This window comes from Desmodus rotundus, chromosome 2 (assembly GCF_022682495.2).
Source record: "Desmodus rotundus isolate HL8 chromosome 2, HLdesRot8A.1, whole genome shotgun sequence".
NCBI classification, from domain to species: domain Eukaryota; kingdom Metazoa; phylum Chordata; class Mammalia; order Chiroptera; family Phyllostomidae; genus Desmodus; species Desmodus rotundus.
The window spans coordinates 107,087,962-107,106,102 of NC_071388.1; the positions used below are offsets into that span (position 1 = coordinate 107,087,962).

Consider the following 18,141-nt stretch of genomic DNA (forward strand, 5'->3'; position numbering starts at 1 on the left):
GGCAAGGCAGATAAAATACCCATTGAGAGCAACGAAATGAAAAAAGACTAAAAAAGAATGAGAATAGTTTAAGGGAACTTTGGAACAACATGAAATGTAACAATATTCACATCATAGGGATACCTAAAGGAAAAGAAAAGGAGGAAGGGATAGAAAACCTCTTTGAAAAAATGACAGACAACTTCCCTAACTTGCTGAGTGAAAAACTCATGCCAGTCCAGGAAGTAATAGAGAGTCCGAATCGAGATGAACCCAAAGAAGCCCACTACAAGACACATTAAATCAAAATGGCAAAATTTAAAGGTAAAGAGAGAATCTTAAAGGCAGCAAAGGAGAAATAGCTAGCAATACGCAAAGGGGCCACGATAAGGCTATCAGTTGATTTCTCAACAGAAACACTGCAAGTCAGAAGGGATTGGTATGAAATATTCCAAGTAATGAAAAGCAAGGGTCTACAACAAATACTACTATATCAAGCGAAGCTCTCCTTTAAAGTGGAAGGTGAAATAAAGAGCTTCCTAGACAGACAAAGTGAAAACAGTACATCTCCACCAAGTCAGCATTGCAAGAGATGCTAAAGTGACTGCTGTAAGAAGAAGAAATAGAGAAGAACACAGGTACAAAGGGGAAAAGTGACAATGAATAAATACCTATCAATAATAACCTTATAGATAAATGGCTTAAATGCTCCTATCAAAAGATATAGTGTAGCTGAATGGATAAGAAAACAAAATCCACATATATGCTGTCTACAAGAGACTAACCTCAGAACAAAAGATTTACACAGGCTGAAAATGAAGGGATAGAAAAAAATATTCCAAGCAAATGGACATGGAAAAAAAAAGGCTGGGGCAGCAACACTTATATCAGACAAAATAGGCTTCAAAACAAGACCATAACAAGAGACATGGTCACTATATAATACTTAAGGGAGTAGTCCAACAAGAGGATATAACTGTTACAAACATATATGCACCCAATATAGGAGCACATAAATATATGAAGACAATCTTGGAAGACTTTAAAAAAGAGATAGGCCACGGAACAGTCATTGTAGGGGATTTTAACACCCCACTGTCAACAATGAATAGGTCTTTCAAACAAAGAATAAATAAGGATATTGTGATATTGAACGATACTCTAGATCAAATGGACTTAATTTTTATTTACAGAACTCTGCACCCCAAAGAAGCAAAATATACACTTTTCTCAAATGTACATGGATGATTTTCAAAGATAGACCACATAGTAGGACACAAAACAAGCCTTAACAAATTCAAGAAAATTGAAATCATACCAAACATCTTCTCAGATCACAATGGCTTGAAACGAAAAACCTCAAGAAAAAACTCAAAAACATTTGAATACTGGAGACTGAATAACATGTTGTTAAATAATGAGTGGAATAACAATGAGGTCTAGGAAGAAATCAAAAAGTATCTGGAAGCAAATGAAAATGGACACAAAACAATGCAAAACCTATGGGACACAGCAAAGGCAGTTCTGAGAGGGAAGTTCATAGCAATATATGCCTACCTAAAGTATATAGAAAAAATCTCAAACAAACAACCTCACCTTTCATCTAAAAGAACTAGAGGAACAACAACAAAACCCAGAGTGAGTAGAAGGATGGAAATAATCAAGATCATAGCAGAATTAAATGACAGAGAGACTAAAAAGACAGTTCAAAGGATCAATGAATCCAGGGGCTGGTTCTTAACAAACCATTAGCCAGACTCACAAAGAAAACAAGAGGACCCAAATAAATAATATCAGAAAAGAAAGTGGAGAAGTAACAACCAATACCACAGATACAGAAAGGATTGTAAGAAATGGACAACCTGGTTGAAATGGGTAGATTTCTAGAGACTTGTAATCTTCCAAACTGAATCCATAAGAAGCAGATAACCTGAATAGACCAATAACAACTAGCGAAATGGAAGCAGTAATCAAAAAACTCCCAGCACACAAAAGCCCTGGACCAGATGGCTTCACCAGAGAATTTAGCAAACACTCAAAGAAGAACTAACACCTATCCTCAGACTATTCCAAAAATTTCAAGAACAAAGTAGATTCCCAAACTCTTTTTAGAAGGCAGTATTATCCTAATCCCCAAACCAGGTAAAGAAATAACAAAGAAAGAAAACTACTGGCCAATATCTCTGATGAAAATAGATGCTAAAATCCTCAACAAAATACTAGCAAACCAGATCCAGCAATACATTAAAAAGATCATACACCAAAATCAAGTGGGATTCATCCCAGGGATGCAAGGATGGTACAATATTTGCAAATCAATAAATGTGACACATCACATAAACAAAAGGAAAGACAAAATCACATGATCATATCAATAGATGCAGAAAAAGCATTTGATAAGGTACAGCACCCATTTATTATAAAAAACTCAGCAAAGTGGGAGTAGAGGGAGGATACCTCAATATATTAAAGGCCATATATTAGAAACCTACAGCCAACATCATACTCAATGGGCAAACACTAAAAGGGTTTCCCTTAAGATCAGGAACAACACAAGGGTGTAGGCTTTCACCATTGATATTCAATATAGTACTGGATGTCCTAGCCCCAGTGATCAGACAAGAAGAATAAAAAAAAGGCATCCATATTGGGAAGGAGGAAGTAAAACTGTCCCTGTTTGCAGATGACATGATAATGTACATAGAAAACCCTGTAGGCTCCACCAAAACACTACTCAACCTAATAAGTGATTTCAGCAAAATAGCAGGATGTAAAGTGAATATTAAGATATCTATAGCATTTTTGTACACCAGCAATGGACCAACAGGAAGAGAAACTAAGAAAACTCATTTACTATAGCAGCAAAATTAAGTATCTAGGAATAAACTTAACTTAGGAGGTATTTGGAAAACTGTAGAACACTGAAGGAAGAAATTGAGGAAGATACAAATAAAGGAAGCATATACCTTGTTCATGGATTGGAACATAATTAAAATGTCCATACTATCCAAAGCAATCTATAGATTCAATGCAATTCATATTAAAATATTAATGGTATACTTCACAGATCTAGAACAAAAATTCATGTGGAACCAAAGAAAGACCACAAATAGCCTCAGTATCTTGAGAAAGAAGAACAAAGTTGGAGGGATCACCACTCTGATATCCAACTATACTAAAAGGCCACTGTAATCAAAACAGTCTGGTACCGGCATAAGAACATACACACAGGTTAATGGAATAGAATAGAGAGCACAGAAATAAATCCATGTCTTATGGTCAATTAATATTTGACACAGGGGGCATGAGCATACAGTGGAGTAAAGACAGTCTCTTCACTGAGTGGTGTTGGGAGAATTGGACTGGCACATGCAAAAAGAAAAAGAAAAAAGAAACTAGACCACTAACTTACACCACCCACCAGAATAACTCAAAGTGGATTAAAGACTTAAAGTATAAGTCAGGATACAATTAAAATCCTACCAGAAATATAGGCAGGAAAATTTTAGATAACTAGTGTAGCAGTATTTTTCCAATATATCTCCTAAGGCAAGGGAAGTAAAGAAAAATAAACAAATGGAACTACATCAAATTAAAAAGATTCTGCAGGGTTTAAGAAGCCATCATCTAAATGAAAAGGGAACTGGCTGTATGGGAGCACATGTTTGCCAACGACACATCAGATGGGTTTAATCTCCAAAATATATAAAGAACCCACACAATTCAACACCAGGGAGACAATACAATTAAAAAATGGGCAAAGACCTGAATAGACACTTCTCCAAGGAGGACATACAGGTGGCTCATAGACAACCAAAAAAATGCTCACCACTAGCCATCAGAGAGATGCAAATTAAGACCACAGTATCACTTCACCTGCCCAAATGGCTACCATTAATAAATCAATCAACAACAAGTACTAGAGTGGATGTGGAGAAATGGGAACCCTAGTGCACTGTTGGTGGGAATGCAGACTAGTGTGGCCAGTGTGGAAAACAGTATGAAATTTCCTCAGAAAACTAAAAATGGAACTGCCTTTTGACCTAGCAATTCCACTACTGGGAGTATACCCTAAGAATCCTGAAACACCAATTTAAAAGTGTTTATGCACCCCTATGTCCATAACAGGGCTATTTATAATAGCCAAGATTTGGAAATAGCCTACATGCCCATCATTAGATGAGTGGATCAAAAAAAACCATGGTACATGTACACAATGGAATACTAGGCAGCAGAAAGAAAGAAGGAACACCTGCTCTTTGCAACAGCATGGATGGAAATGGAGACTATATGCTAAGTGAAATGAGTTGGTGGAAGACAAATATGATATAATCTCTATTATAAGAGGGATCTAATGAATGAAATAAACTAATGAGCAAAATAGAACCAGAGGCATGAAATCACAGCATAGACTGACAGATGTAAGAAGGGAGGGGAGAGATGGGGATTGATTGAAAGAAAGTTGAAGGGATTAGTCAAAGAACATACAGGCAAAGGACCCACAGGCATGGAGAACAGTGTGGGGATTGACTATGGAAGTTGGGGTGTGGGCTGGATGATGGAGATTGAAAATGGAACATGGAAAATGGAACATTTGTAATAAATAACTAAAAAGTAGAAGTTATTAAAATATATTTCATAAAGTAAAAGCAAAGTAAGTAGAAAGAAGGCAGCATGAATATCAGAGTAGCAATCAATAAAACCTGAAACAGAAAAACAGTAGGGAAAATAAATGAAACCAAAACTTGGTTCTTTGAGAAGATCAATAAAATAGTAAACCTTAAGACAGACTAATCCAGGGAAAAAGAGAAAAGACAGAACTTACTGATACAACAATATCAATAAAAACAATTACATCAGTACAGATTTGAAAGATATTTAAAGGACAATAAGAAACTACTATGAAAGGCAATAATTTAAAAATTTAACTGAAATGTATAGATTTCATGAAAGGCACAAATCAAGAAATCTCACTCAAGAAGAAATACGTGACCTAAATAGCTTTCTATCTACCAAAGAAATTGAAATTGTATTTTAAAATCTCATAAAAACAACTCTAGGCCTAAATGGTTATATTGGTGAACTCTACCAAACATTTAGATAAGAAATAATACCAATTCTATACAAATTCTTTCAGAAAAGTGAATATGAGATTTTTAAGTCATTCTATGATACCTGTGTTATCTGATACCAAAATTGAAAGTATTAATACAAAAGAAAACTACAGACCTGAATTTCTTACTAATATAGATGTAAAAATTCTAAAAAAACCCAACAAAAACTAGCAAATCTAATCCAATAATATATAAAATTATTTACACCATGACTAAATGGGATTTATTTCAGATATGCAAGGCTGGTTCAATATGCAATCAATGTAATCCACCATCTCAACAAGCTAAAGAAAAAATCATATGATCATATCAGTGATGGAGAAAAATCCAGTGTCCAGTAAATCCAGTGAATTTATGATTTAAAAAACCCTCAAGCCTTCCAGTAAAAATGTGCTCACCTTCTCCCACAACCACATCAAAATTGAAAGTATATTATAGGACAACCATCACTGAGAACCAATGAAGACTATTTGAATAGAATTCCTATAACTAAGGTTATAAAGAAGCCACTATCAGACTGATAGGAAGGGCAGAGGCATGGAATGGGCTAGTTCCACACCAGGCTCACTAGCCTGAGGCACCAGTTCCAGGTTGAGGAATTCCTATAACATATGGCTGTGAAAACCAGAAGAGTTTGCAACTGAGAAGGACAGAGGGCTGCTGGTGACTGAGGCAAATCTCTTAAGGGGCCCTGGCACAGATTCCCTCACTCACAAACTCACTGGCTCTGAGCTCTAGTATAGGGACAGCAGTTGGAAAATCACCAGGTATGTACAAGGAGGGAAGAAATCAAGTAACTTCAGGGTGAGGGATCAGGAGCAGCATTCAGAGCAATTCCCTTTTTGGACAGAAGTGCTGATAGGCACCATTGTCCCTTTGTTGAGATCTTCCCCCACCTAGCAAGCTCAGTGTAGGTGGATACCAAATCTATATTCTTCATAAACCTTCCTCTCACTATTCGCCCCACCCTACTCTTTCCCTGAGACCCTACCCCACTCAAAACACCAAATGGGTCCAAGCCTCTTCTAACATTCACTATGGCTTTTGCTATGTGGCTCCAAGTAGTGACTGACCTCATTGCATTATCTCTTCCATCAGGTGGCCCCAAGCCTGGCATAAGCAGTGGTCTGTCTTGGCCTGGAACATAGCTTCAACTAGGTGTCCATAAGCCTGGTACAATTCACAGCATCGCCTCTCCCAGGCACCTCCAAGCACAAAAAAAACAAACCACAAATCACTTTTTAGCACCTGCTAAGTGGATCCAAGTCCAGCACAAGCAACTGCTGACATTACCCACTACACCAGCGATTTTCAACTGGTATGCCATGTGAATTTTAAAAACATGCAATGCTTGACTGTTTAGTCAGCACACTGGCCTCTTTTCCCTTAGATTGTCAAATAAAAAAATGCCAGCACAACAATAGCTGTCCAGTGTGAATGAATCAAAATTATACCTATTTTTTTGTCAGATTGGCGAAAATAGATGTTTTTTTTGGCGTGCTGCAGAATTTTAGTAATTAGTTTATGTGTGCCACAAGATAAAAAAGGTTGAAAGTTGTTGCCTTAGATTGTTAAACAACAAGAGAAAAATGACAACAGCTAACACAACAATAGCCATCCAATGTGAATGAATCAAAATTATACCTATTTTTTGTCAGATAAGCAAAAAATATTTTGTATGTGCCTCAAAATTTTAGTAATTAGTTTATGTGTGCCCTAAGGTGAAAAATGTTGAAAATCACTGACCTACACCAAAGCACATGTGAAGCTCCTCTAGAGCCAACACACCCAGGGGCCAGCTTCAGACCATACCAGAGCACCACCCAACCAGCACCACAAATGACATATCCAATGGCAGACTTGTTTGACAGCAGACCCTTACTAAAGCAACTTCTACTCTATAGGGACAGCCCCCACACAACACCTTGTCCACATGATAACCAGTAAGCCCAAGGGTTGACGCTACTCACTGAGGTGCCAACAAAAATTAAGACTCAACTACAACAGGAAGGCACACACAAATCCACACAGGGCCACTCTGGAGCTAAGCTCAGATGACCACAGGCTGCACCACTGGGCACCACAGGACATTTTTTACATAGGCTGCTCTGCAAAAACTGGTAGATGTAGTGACATAACAGATCGGCCTAATAAAAAGAAACAAACACAAGAAGTCAGCCAAAATGAGGAGAGAAAGAAACTTGCCCAAATGTACAAACAGAACAAAACTCCAAAAAAAAAAAAGAACTAAAAGAAACACAGACAAGAAATCTACTAGATACAGAGTTCAAAACACTGGTTATAAGGATGCTCAATGAACTCAGGGGAAGAATAGATGAACTCAATTGAGAACTTCAGTCAGGAGATAGAAAACGTAAAAAGGAGCTTAAAAAACAAAAAGAACTAGTCAGAAATGAAGGATACAATAACTGAAATGAAGAATATACTAGAGGGAATCAATAGTAGATTAGATGGAGCAGAGGATCAAATCAGTGATCTGGAAGAAAAGGTAGTAGAAAATACCCAATTGGGGCAGCTAAAAGAAATGATTTTTAAAAAATGAGGATAATTTAAGGAACCTCTTGGACAACATCAAGCATACCAACACTTACATCATAGGGATACAAGAACATGAAGTGAGAGAGAAGGGGCTCAAAAGTCTATTTTTAAAAAACACTGGCTGAAAATTTCCCTAATCTGCAAAAGAAATCAACAGAGTCCAGGAAGTATAGAAAGTCCCAAACAAGAAGAACCCAAAGAAGCCGACACCTAGACATATCATAATTAAAATGCCAAAGACAAAGAATCTACTTGTAAAACTAGCAAGATAAGAGCAATTAGTTACATATGAGGGAGCTCCCATAAGATTATCTGCTGATTTATCAATAGAAATTTTGCAGACCAGAAGGGATTATCATGATATATTTGAAGTGATGGAAAGCAAGGTCCTGCAATCAAGATTGATCAGTCCAGTAAGGTTATTATTTAGAATCAAAGGAGAAATAGAGATTCTCACACAACAAAAGCTAAAAGAATTAATCACTACTAAGCCAGTATTACAAGAAATGTTAAAGAGATAAAGACCCAAAATATAAATAAGAAAATACAGAAAAGAAAAATTCTCATTGACAAAGGCAAACAGTAAGAACAGTAGATCAACTAATTAGAAATCTGTTACAAAGGTTAAAAGACAAAAGTAGGAAGAGCACGTGTAATTACGGCAATAAATCAAGGGGGATACACAAACACAATAAGTATAAAATAACAAAAACATAAATGTGGAGAGCATGCATAAATATTGAAGTGATTTTATATGTGCCCAAACTTAAACAACCATAAACTTAAAATAGACTGCTATAACCATAGCATGAAGCAGATGGTATTCACAAACAAAACTTTATACAAGAAATGCAGAAAAAGGAATCTAAACAACATTATAAAAAGTCATCAACATACAAGAGAACAAAAAAATAAGTAAGGAACAGGGTAACCATAAAACAATTCAGGAAACAATAAATTGGAAATAACTACATAAGCTATCAATAATTAAATGTACATGGACTAAGTGTTCTAATCAAAAGACATAAGGTAAAGACATGGATTAAAAAAAAAACCAACCCTGTACATATGCTGCTTCCAAGAGACCCACTTCAGATAGAAAGCCACATAGAGACTGAAAGTAAAGAAATAGAAAAAGGTATTTCATGCAATTGATAAGAGTAAAAAGCAGGGGTAGCAATAGTTATATAAGACAAAATAGACTTTAAAAAAAGGCTATAACAAGAGACAAAGAAAGGCATTTCATAATGATAAAGAGATCAATCCAATAAGAAACACAATCGTGTTGTAATCGTCTATGCACTCAAAGTAGCAGCACCTAAACATATGAAGAAAATATTGACAGACATAAACTGATAGAGCAATAGGAAGACAATAATAGTAGGAGATTTTGATGCCCCCACCAACATCAATGAATAGATCATAGAATAGACAGAAAATAAACAGGCAACAGTGGCCTTAAATGGAACATTACACCAGATTAATTTACTTGGTATTTTTAAGGCACTTGACCCCAAAGCAGTAGAATATATATTCTTTTCAAGTGTACATGGAATATTTTCCAGGAGAGAGCACATGTTAGGCCACAAAGGAAGTCTCAAATTTGAGAAGATTGAAACCATATCAGGGAAATTTTCCTATCACAATCATATGAAATTCAAAAGTAACAACAAATAAAAACTGAAAAACACACAAGCACTTGGAGGCTAAATATGTTCGTAGTCAATGAATAGATTAACAAGGTCAAGGAAGAAATCAGAAGACATTTTGGGACAAATGAAAATGAAAGCACAATGACCCCAAAATCTATGGCACACAGCCAGAGCAGTTCTAAGAGGGGAAGTTCATAACAATTTATGCTGATCTTAAGGAAAAGAAAAACCTCAAATATACAATCTAACTTTACAACAAAAGGAACTAGAAAAAGAAGTGAAAAACAAAACCTAAAGTAGAGGAAAGGAAATTATAAATGTCAGAACAAAAATAGAGCTTTTAAAAAGGTCAGTTAAACCAAGAGCAGAATCGTTAAAACAGAAACAAAATTAACAAATCTTTAGCCAGACTCATTAAAAAAAGAGGGCATCCAAATAAATAAAATCGGAAATGAAAGTGGAGAAGTAACTACTGACAACACAGAAATGCAGATAATTGTAAGAAAATACTGTGAACAACTATATGCCAACAAATTGGACAACTGGGAAGAAATGGATAAATCCCTAGAAACATAATCTTTCAATACTGAATCAGGAAAAAAAGAGAAAATCTGAACAGACCAGTAAGTACTAACAAAATCAAATTAGTAATCAAAAAACTTTCAACAAATAAAATTCTTACGCCAGATGGTTTCACAGGAAATTTACCAAACATTCAAAGACTTAATACTGTTCTTGGCAAATAGTTCTCAAAAATGAAAGATGAAGAAAGGATCCCCAAACAACTTTTACCTGTTAAGACTTACCCTGATACCAAAACCAGACAAAGCCTCTACACAAAAGAAGAAGAAGGAGGGGGGGGAGGGGGAGGGGGGAGGGGGGAGGAGGGAGGAGGAGGAGGAGGAAGAAGAAGTAGAAGGAAGAAGAAGGAGAAGGAAGAAGAAGAAGGAAGAAGAAGGAGAAGGAAGAAGGAGAAGAAAGTTGTAGGCCTATATCCCTGATGAATATAGATGCAGAAATCTGCAACAAAAATATTAGCAGACAAAATTCAGCATTAAAAAGACCACTCACCATGATCAAGTGGGATTTGTTCCTGCAATACAAGATTGGTTCAATATCTGCAAAACAACATGATACACTGTAGAAACATACTGAAGGCTAAAAATCATATGATCATGTTAATAGATGCAGGAAAAGCATTTAACAAAACCCAAAGTCCATTTATGATAAAAAAAAATCTCAGCAGTCCTAGCTGGTATAACTCAGTATATTGAATGCCTGACCATGAACCAAAGGATTGCTCGTTCAATTCCCAGTCAGGGCACCTGCCTGGGTTGTGGGCCAGGTCCCCAGTAGGAGGCATGTGAGAGGCAACCACACATTGATGTTTCTCTCCCTCTTTTTCTCTCTCTCTTCTCTTCTCTCTAAAAATAAATAAATAAAATCTTTAAAAAAAAACCTCTCAGCAAAGTGGGGATAAAGGGAACATACCTCAACAAAATAAAGACCATACATAACAACCCCACAGCTAACATCTCACTCAATGATGAAAAGCTGAACAGCTTTTTCTGTAAGATCAGGAACAAGACAAGGATGTCACTTTCACCACTTTTATTCAAGATAGCATTGGAAATCCTGGGCACAGATATGAAACGAGATTTAAAAAAAAAGAAAAGGCATCCAAATTGGAAAGGAAGAAGTCAAACTTTCATCTGCAGATAGCATGATACTATATAGAGAGCTCATTAAAGATTCCACCAAAAATCTATTAGAACTAATAAATATGTTCAGTAAAGTATCAAGATAAAATATATTCAGAAATCAGTTGCATTTTTATCCATAATGACTATCAGTAAAAAATTTAATTAAACAATCCCACTTAAAATTGCATTAAAAAGAACAAAATACCTAGGAATAAATTTAATGAAGGAGGTGAAAGACTGATATTCAGTAAACTGTAAGACATGGAAGAAAGAAATTGAAGATGCAAATGAATGTAAGGCTCTACAGTGATTAAGAACAATTAAGATCATTAAAATATCCATACTACCCAAAGCTATTTACAGATTTAATGCAATTCCTCTCAGATTCCCAATGGCATGTTTCACAGAACTAAAACACAAAAGACTTCAAAGAGCCAAAGAAATCTTGAAAAAGAACTAAGTTGGAGGCATCACACTACCTGATATCAAACTATACTACAAGGCTATACTAATTTAAACAGCATGGTACTGGCATAAAAACAGACACATAAGTCAATGGAACAGAATAAATAACCCTGAAGAAAACTCACTCTTCTGTGGTCAATTAGTCTATGACAAAGAAGGCAAATATATACAGTATGGTAAAGAGAGTGTCTTCAATGCATGGTGTTTGGAAAACTGGCTAAATACATGTGCAAGAATGAAACTACACCACATTATTTTCTTATTTATTGTTTTTCAAGTACAGTTGTCTGCATTTTCCCATGACCACTCCCCCTGCCTCACCCATCCCCACCTCCCACCCTTAATCCTACCCCCTATAGCTTTGTCCATCTGTCCTTTATATATATTTCTTGACGACCCTTCCTGTATTTTCCCCATTATCCCCTCCCCACTCCCCTCTGGTTACTGTCAGTTTGTTCTTTATTTCAATGTCTCTGGTTATATTTCACTTCCTTGTTTTCTTAGTTGATTAGGTTCCACTTACACATGTGATCATATACTATTTGTCTTTCACCACCTGGCTTATTTCATGTAACATCATGCTCTCCAGATCTATCCATGCTATCGTGAACGGTTGGAGCTCCTTCTATCTTTCTGCTGTGTAGTATTCCACTGTGTAAATTGACCATAGTTATTTGATCCACTCATTTACTGATGGGCACTTAGGTTGCTTCCAACACTTGACTATTGTAAGTTGTGCTGCTATGAACACTGGGGTGCATAGGTACTTTCAACTTAGTGTTTCAGGGTTCTTAGGGTATAGTTCCAGCAGTGGAATTGTCAGGTCAAAAGGGAGTTCCATTTTTAGTGTTTTGAGTAAATCCTATACTGGTTTCCACAGTGGTTGCACCAGTCTGCATTCCCACCAACAGTGTACTAGGGTTCCCTTTCTCCACAACTTTGCCAGCACTTGTTTGTTGATTTGGTTATGGTGGCCATTTTGACTGGTGTGAAGTGACTGGTATCTCATTGCGGTTTTAACCTGCATCTCTGATGGATAGTGATGCTGAGCACCCTTACATATGTCTCTGGACCCTCTGTATGTCCTCCTTGAAGAAGTGTCTGCTCAGGTCCTTTGCCCATTTTTTTATTTGGGTCGTTTGTGTTCCTGGAGTGCAGTCATGTGAGTTCTTTATATATTTTGGAGATCAAACCCTTATCAGAGGTATCATTTGCAAATACATTTTCCCATATGGTTGGTTCCTTTCTCACTTTGCTGATGTTTTCTTTAGCCATGCAGAAGCTTTTTATCTTGATAAAGTCCCATTTGTTTATTCTTTATGTTCCTTGCTCTAGGTGACATATCAGTGATAATATTACTGAGCGGAATATGAGATTTTCCTGCCTATGTTTTTCTCAAGGACTTTTATGGTGTTGTGTCTTATGTTTAAGTCTTCTATCCACCTTGAGTTTATTTTTGTGTATTGTGTATGTTGGTGCTTGGGTTTCTTTTTTCTTTTTCTTCTTCTTCTTTTTTTTTTTTTTTTTTTTTTTTTGCATATAGCTGTTGAGATCTCCCAACACCATTTGTTGAAGAGGCTCTTTTTATTCCATTTTATGCTTCTGCCCTCTTTATCAAATATTAATTGACCATAGAGACTTGGGTTCATTTCTGGACTCTCTAATGTGTTCCGTTCATCTATGTGTCTGTTCTTATGCCAGGAACCAGAGTGTTTTGATTACTATGGACTTGTAATATAGTTTGATATCAGGTATTGTGATCCCTCCTACTTTGTTCTTCTTTCTGAAAATCACTGCTGCTATTCAGGGTCACTTATGGTTCCATATAAATTTTTGAAATGTTTGTTCTATGTCTGTGAAATATGTCATTGGTATTTTATTAGGGATTGTGTTGAATCTATAAATTGCTTTGGGTAGTGTGGACATTTTGGTGATGTTAATTCTTCTGATCCATGAGCATGGTACATGCTTCCATTTGTCTCTTCCTTAGTTTCTTTCTTCAGTGTCGCATAGTATTCTGAGTACAGGTCTTTTACCACCTTGGTTAGGTTTATTCCTAGGTACTTTATTTTTCTTGTTGCTGTATCAAATGGGGTTTTTGTCCTGATTTCTGTTTCTGAAATTTCATTATTGGTGTACAAAAATGCCTGTAATTTCTGAATGTTGACTTTGTATCCTGCTGTTACGTGAAATTCACTTATTAGGTTGAGTAGTTTTTTGCTGGAATCCATAGGATTTTCCATGTACACTATCATGTCATCTGCAAACAATGACAGTTTTGCTTCCTCCTTTCTACTTTGGATGCCTTTTTTTTCTTTTTCTTGTCTGAATGCTTGGCCAGGACTTCCAATACTATGTTGAATAGAAGTGGTGACTGCAGACATCCTTGTCTTGTTCCTGATCTTGGTGAAAAAGCTTTAATTTTTTGCCCATTGAGTGTGTTGGCTGTAGGTTTCTTGTATATGGCCTTTATTATGTTGAGATATGCTCACTCTACTCCTACTTTGCTGAGTGTTTTTATCATAAATGGGTGTTATGTGTTATCAAATGCTTTCTTCACTTCTATTGATATGATCATGTGATTTTTGTCTTTCCTTTTGTTTATGTGATATATTGTGTTTATTGAATTGCAACTATTGTACCATCCTTGCATCCCTTGGATGAATCCCAGTTGATCATGGCGTATGATCTTTTTAATGTATTGCTGGATACATTAAAAAATATCGGTATTCTGATATTTTGTTGAGGAGATTAGCATCTATGTTTTCAGAGATACTGGCCTGTAGTTTTCTTTCTTTGTTTTGTCCTTAATCCCCAGAGTTTAGGGATTAGAATGATGCTGGCTTCATAAAAAATATTTGGGAGTGTTCTGTCTTCTTGTATATTTTACAATATTCTGAGGAGGATAGGGGTTAGCTCTTCCTTAAATGTTTTGTAAAATTCTCCTGTGAAACCGTCTGGCCCAGAGCTTTTGTGTCCTGGGAGTTTTTTTGATTACTGCTTCGATTTCACCAGCTGTTATAGGTCTGTGCAGACTTTCTGATTCTTCTTGATTCAGTTTTGGAAGATCATATTTTTCTAGAACTCTGTCCATTTCACCCAGGTTTCCAATTTCTTTCATATAGCTGTTTGTAGTAATTTCTTACACTCCTTTATATTTCTATGGTAACAGTTATATTCTCTCCTCTTTCATTTCTGATTTTGTTCATTTGGGTCCTCTCTCTTTTTTTCTTGATGAGTCTGCTTAAAAGCTTGTCAATTTTGTTTATCTTTTCAAAGAACCAGATCCTAGATTTATTGATTATTGGGATTGTTCTTTTAGTCATTTAATTCTGCTCTGATCTTGGTTATTTCCTTCCTTCTACTGCTGTGGACTTTGTTGTTTTTCTTCCAGTTCTTGTAGATGTAGGGTAGGTTGTTTATTTGAAATATTTCTCTTATAGGTAGGCTTGTATTGCTATGCACTTCCCTCTCAGGAGTGACTTCATTGTGTCCCATAAGTTTGGACTGTTGTGAGTTCATTTTTATTTGTTTCCAGAAGCTTTTTAATTTCTTCCTTGATGTCATTTTTAACCCATTCATTGTTTAATATAATGCTATTCAATGTCCATGAGTTTGAGTGTTTTTTAGATTTTCCTTGAAGTTGGTTTGTAGTTTCAGGCCTTTGCAGTGTGAGAAAATGCTTGATATGACTTCAGTTTTCTTGAACTCGTCGAGGCTTGTTGTGTGTCCTAGCATGTTGTCTACCTTTGAAAATATTCCATGTGCATTTGAAAAGAATGAGTGTTTTGCTTCTTTGAGATGAAAGGTTCTCTATATATCAGTTAAGTCCATTGATCTCGGGCATTAATGCCTGAATGTCCTTGTTGATTTTTTTTTTTGACTATCTATCCACTGTTGACAGAAGGGTGTTAAAATTCCCTAGTATAAGTGTGTTGCTGTCTTTATCCTTCTTTAAGTCCTCCAAGATTTTCTTTATGTATTTTGGTGCTTCTCTCTTGGGTGCATATATGTTTATAATGTTTCTGTCTTCTTGATCGATTCTTCCTTTGAGTAGTATGGTTTGACCTTCTCGGTCTCTTTTTATGTCCTTCTTTTGAAGTCTATTTGTCTGACATAAGGACTGCTACATCCACTTTTCTTTCCTGCCCATTTGCTTGGAATATGTGTTTCCAACCCTTTACTTTCAGTCTGTGTAGGTCTTTTGTTCTGAGGTGGGTCTCTTGTAGGCAGCATATGTGTGGATCATGTTTTCTTATTCACTCAGCTACTGTATGTCTTTTGATTGGAGCATTTACTCCATTTACATTTAAGGTTATTATTGATAGGTACTTATGCATTGCCATTTTACTCCCTTCATACCTGTGTTCCTCTCTCTCTCACTCTTTTTCTTCCTCTTAAAGCAATGCCCTTAGCATCTCTTGCAGTACTGGTTTTCAGGAGGTGTATTCTTTGAGTCTTCTTTTGTCTGTATTTGGCCTTCCATTTTAATTGAGAGCCTTGCTGGATAGAGTTGTCTCTGTTGCAGGCTTTTGGTTTTCATTAGTTGGAATATTTCTTGCTATTACCTTCTGGCTTGGAGCCTTTCTGTTGATAAGTCAGATGCTGGCCTTATGGGAGTTCCCACGTATCTTACTTGTTTCTCCCTTGCTGCTTTGAAGATTCTCTCATTTTCTTTAAAGCTTGTCATTTTAATTATGATGTGTCTTGTAGTAGGCCTATTTCAATTCATCTTAATTAGGACCCGCTGTGCTTCCTGAATTTGTGTCACTTTTCCCTTCCAGGTTTTGGAAGTTCTCTGCCCTTATATTTTCAAACAAAGCTCCTATCCTCTGCTCCTTTTCTTCTCCTTCTGGTATTCCTATGATTCAAATGTTGTTGAATTTCAGGTTGTCTTGCAGTTCCCTGAAGCTATATTCATATTTTTTTAGTCTTTTTTCATACAGCTGTTGTACATGGGTATTTCTTTGTACCTTGTCTTCCAGCTCACTAATTTGGCCCTCTACTTCATCCAGCCTGCTTGTAATTCCTTCTCCTGTATTTTTTTTTCATTTTAGAAATTGTATTCTTTTATTTTTTCCTGGTTCTTGGTTATAGATTCTGTTTCCTTTTTCATACTATTGCATTTCCCACTCAGGTCCTTGTAGTTGTCGGTGAGTCCCTTGAGCATCCTTATAAAGACTCATTTGAATTCTATTTCTGATAGTTTGCTTGTCTCCATTTCATTTAGGTCTTTTCCTGGGGAGTTTTCCATTCCTTTCGACTGTGGATTCTTTCTTTTTCTTCCTAGTTTAGGTGACTCTTCTTGTTTGTTTCTGTGATTCCTGATGCTCTGCTTTACCAGATGTCTTCATGGGGTGAACTTCTATAGTAGGAGTTCTGTGGGACTCAGTGGTGTTGTCTCTTTGACCCCCCTGTCTGGATGCTCTAGAGTTACCCTTTCTTCCATTTGTGTGGGCTCTCTTGTTGTACTTGGGCTTTACCTGTTGTTGGCTCTTTTGTTGGTGGGTTCTCCCCACCAGTGGGCTTACTGGTATTCACAAGTCCCACCTTGTCTTGTATGTGATCAGGAGCAAGGTGAAGGCAAAATGGAATAAGAGAGTGGGAGAATATTCTGTGGGACTTAAGTACTAACAAGGAGATAGAGAACAGATAGGAGATCCTTTGGAGAAGTACATCAATAACCATGGTATATCAACTGACCAGTCACTATTTATAAAAGGTGAAAAGGAGATAGGACTCTAATTATAAGGGAAAAAGAATGTGAGCTGACTTTAGAAAGCAGAGCGCTGGAGGAGACTTGGAAGATGGCGGCGAGATAGGTGGGAGCGGATTCCACTTCCCCTCAACGCCAGTGAAATACCTAGCTGATCTGAGGAGCAGAGCGAACAGCCAACAGTATTCCAGCATATATGAAGATCGGAGACCAAAGATAGAGGACATCGAAAGATCAGACGGTAAGAAGAGTGCTTAAGGACAATAAGATCCCCGGGACCCATGCGGGACGAGGGTGACTGAAGCCCCTGCCGGGGCGCAGGGTCTGCTGCAGGATTCTTGGGAGAGAGCCAGGCTCAGCTGTGAGCAGCCAGGTGCTTGTTTGGACCAGGGGGGCTTGAATAGGAAGAATTTCTCAAAAAGGAAAAGAAAATAGAGGCACGTAGTAGCTAGTTAGAGAACTCTCCGCAGCAGCCGCGGCCTCTGGCGCCCCTCCCCCGTCAGCCCCTGGACTGTGAACGCGGAAAAGCAGCCCGGGCGCTCACCTGAAGCCCGGCTGGCATGCACTCAAATTAGCGGACTAGGGGCCCACAACTGAAACTCTGGGTGAGCGCGAGCCCTGATAAGCGGCCCGGCTGCCTGGGCGCCAGACCCAAAGTGCCCCAGTGGGTGCGTATCCCAATCAGTGGCCTGGGGCCCACACCTAAAACCCCGGGTGGGCGGGCGCCCTGATAAGCGCCCCGCTGCCTGGGTGCACAGACAAAAAGCGCCTGGGTGGGCCCGCAACTGGATCAGTGGCTGGCTGCCCCCGCACATATACCCAAAGCGGGGGATTGGCAACCAACCAAAGTCCAAAGCGGAGATCTGCCACACAATCCCATCAATGGCCTGGTTGCCTGCAGGCGACCACAGCCAAAAGCACTGGTTCTGAAAAACTCCTACGTATCCCCTGCG

At 37.5% G+C, this 18,141-nt stretch overlaps 1 protein-coding gene and 1 long non-coding RNA gene across 7 annotated transcripts in view; one reads left to right on the forward strand and one right to left on the reverse strand.

Moving 5' to 3' along the window:
• The window catches only part of LOC123478440 (uncharacterized), a 40,936-nt gene extending 34,637 nt beyond the window's left edge, over window positions 1–6,299 (reverse strand). The window contains exon 1 of the long non-coding RNA XR_006653641.3: window positions 6,167–6,299. This is a non-coding gene — a long non-coding RNA (uncharacterized lncRNA). The remainder of the gene's footprint in view (window positions 1–6,166) is intronic.
• The window catches only part of IQSEC1 (IQ motif and Sec7 domain ArfGEF 1), a 526,249-nt gene that overhangs the window by 187,507 nt on the left and 320,601 nt on the right, over window positions 1–18,141 (forward strand). The gene's annotated exons all lie outside the window — the stretch shown is intronic.